Source organism: Palaemon carinicauda, chromosome 11 (genome assembly GCF_036898095.1).
Source record: "Palaemon carinicauda isolate YSFRI2023 chromosome 11, ASM3689809v2, whole genome shotgun sequence".
In the NCBI taxonomy this organism is placed as follows: domain Eukaryota; kingdom Metazoa; phylum Arthropoda; class Malacostraca; order Decapoda; family Palaemonidae; genus Palaemon; species Palaemon carinicauda.
The window spans coordinates 117,038,449-117,040,948 of NC_090735.1; the positions used below are offsets into that span (position 1 = coordinate 117,038,449).

At 40.2% G+C, this 2,500-nt stretch overlaps 1 protein-coding gene across 3 annotated transcripts in view; it reads right to left on the minus strand.

Moving 5' to 3' along the window:
• Positions 1 to 2,500, minus strand: part of LOC137649761 (voltage-dependent calcium channel subunit alpha-2/delta-1-like) — a 197,077-nt gene that overhangs the window by 59,030 nt on the left and 135,547 nt on the right. The window lies entirely within an intron of this gene.

Sequence of the window (2,500 nt, forward strand, 5' to 3'; positions counted from 1 at the left end):
GGAGAATGCGAAGAGCATATCCAAACCATCTCCATCTACCCCTCACCATGATCTCATCCACATATGGCACCCTGCTGCCAGTGACTTCTCCGAGATTTAGGGGGGCATTTCCTCCACGCCCAGTTCAAGTTACTCCACCCAGTTGTTCATCCCCTTATATAAACGTTTGCAAACATGGATTACTAAGATATACCACCTAGCACGGTAATATATCTATATATTTCAAATAAGCAATATATTTTAATACAGTGATGTCTGGATTCTCTTACGGACCTCGGGATCAGTCTCGAGGCGAAATCACTCAGACAATAGCATCTTGCCAGCTGGGATTCGAACCCTGGTCTAGGATGCTTGTATGACAGTGACCGTATGTCATGGGTAGATAGAATAATATAGAAAAGAATGTTAAAACATGTGAATTTTCTACTCTTTAGAAACAGAGAGAGAGAGGAGGTCCCACTAGTGTTTACTGGAAACTGTCACCGGGCCTGATGGAGTTCAAGAAATTTATTAGGGGTGGCCTATGTCAGCGGTCTTTGGGCATAACGATCCTCTGTCTGTAGCAAAACCAAGGAGCCAACGTTATGAAAGGACCCATAGGACAAGAAGAGCAGTGTTGTTGCCGAAGAATATACATTAACCGAAGGTAAACATATGCCTCGCTTCAATTGTAGCGCAATATGGATCTTGATTACACCAGCACAGCTTTCGCGAAGATGCTATCATAGAGGCGTGGTTTTAAGGAAGACCAATAAGGATGAAGAAAGGAGAAAATTTCCTTATATGGAATTGTCCCTAGTTAACCCCTCCCATTCAGGGATATATAAACTTCAACGAGAATGAGAGAAGCGGAGTACGAAAGACAGAACAAGAGTACGAACGATAGAACGAGAGAGAGAGAGAGAGAAGAAGCACAGGGAAGGAGAGAAGACGTAAGGACCAGCATGCAGACGAAACCAGCCTTGTCCGAGATGTCAGAACGGGTTGACCCCTGCCCTCATTACCGACCACGAAATGCCTGGACCTGAAAATTCTACGTTCCTGTCAACCCGTTCGAGAGCTGTTGTGAAGAGTAGTATTTTTTCTTTTTTTGTATTATTTATCTACTATCTTGACTGTTCCCCTATTTGCTGGAGTGTAGTTTAATCAAATGATTTTCTTTTGTTTAGTTCAGTGCTTCCTAAGCACTCAATCAAGAAACAATTACCTTTGACTAGTTGTAAATAAAATTATGTTTTCTTTTGCGAGTTTTCTTTCTATATTTCCTTTTGTTTAATTGTTTATTGTAGTCGAAAAGTCCCCATTTCATTAATCAATTCAAACGAACCTGGTTCGATCCCCACGAGGATCGTAACACCGTACCATTTAGCCATAGTGCGTTCACTGTCATACAAGCATCCTGGACCTGGGTTCGAATCTCGGCTAGTCAGATGCTATTGTCTTTGAGTGATTTCACCTCGAGACTTTGAGGCAAAATCACTCAAAGACAATAGCATTTGACCAGCCAGGATTCGAACCCTGGTCTAGGATACTTGTATGACAGTGACCGTACTATTTAGCCATAGTGAGGTCACTGTCATACAAGCATCCTGGACCAGAGTTCGAATCTCGGCTAGTCAGATGCTATTGTCTTTGAGTGATTTTACCTCGAGACTTTAAGGCGAAATCACTCAAAGACAATAGCATTTGACCAGCCGGGATTCGAACCCTGATCCAGGAGGCTTACACAGTATGACAGTGACCGTACCATTTAGCCATGGTGCGGTCATTGTCATACAAGTATCCTGGACCAGGGTTCGAATCCCGGCCAGTCAGTTGCTATGGTCTTTGGGTTATTTCGCCTTGAGACTTTGAGGCGAAATCACTCAAAGACAATAGCATTTGACCAGCCAGGATTCGAACCCTGATCCAGGATGCTTGCACAGTATGACAGTGACCGTACCATTTAGCCATAGTGCGGTCATTGTCATACAAGCATCCTGGACCAGGGTTCGAATCCCAGCCAGTCATATCCTATGGTCTTTGAGTTATTTCGCCCCGAGACTAGACTAATCTCAAGGTCAGTAAAAGAATTCAGACAAAGTATCAAAATATATGGGTTATTTGAAATAGGAAAATACGCGTTTAAATGTGTAAAATTTATCATATATATATATATATATATATACACACACCCACACACACACACACACACACATATATATATATAATATATATATATATTATATATATATTTATATATGTGTGTGTGAGTGTGTGTGTATACGTATGTATGTATATACACTAATATACATATATACATTATGCATATTATATATTATATACTCGTATACACACACACACACACACACATATATATATATATATATATATTTGTGTGTGTGTGTGTGTATATATATTATATATATAGAGAGAGAGAGAGAGAGAGAGAGAGAGAGAGAGAGAGAGAGTATTTTAAATTAACATCATTAGAAAACTTATCTTAATCAGAAAAACAATT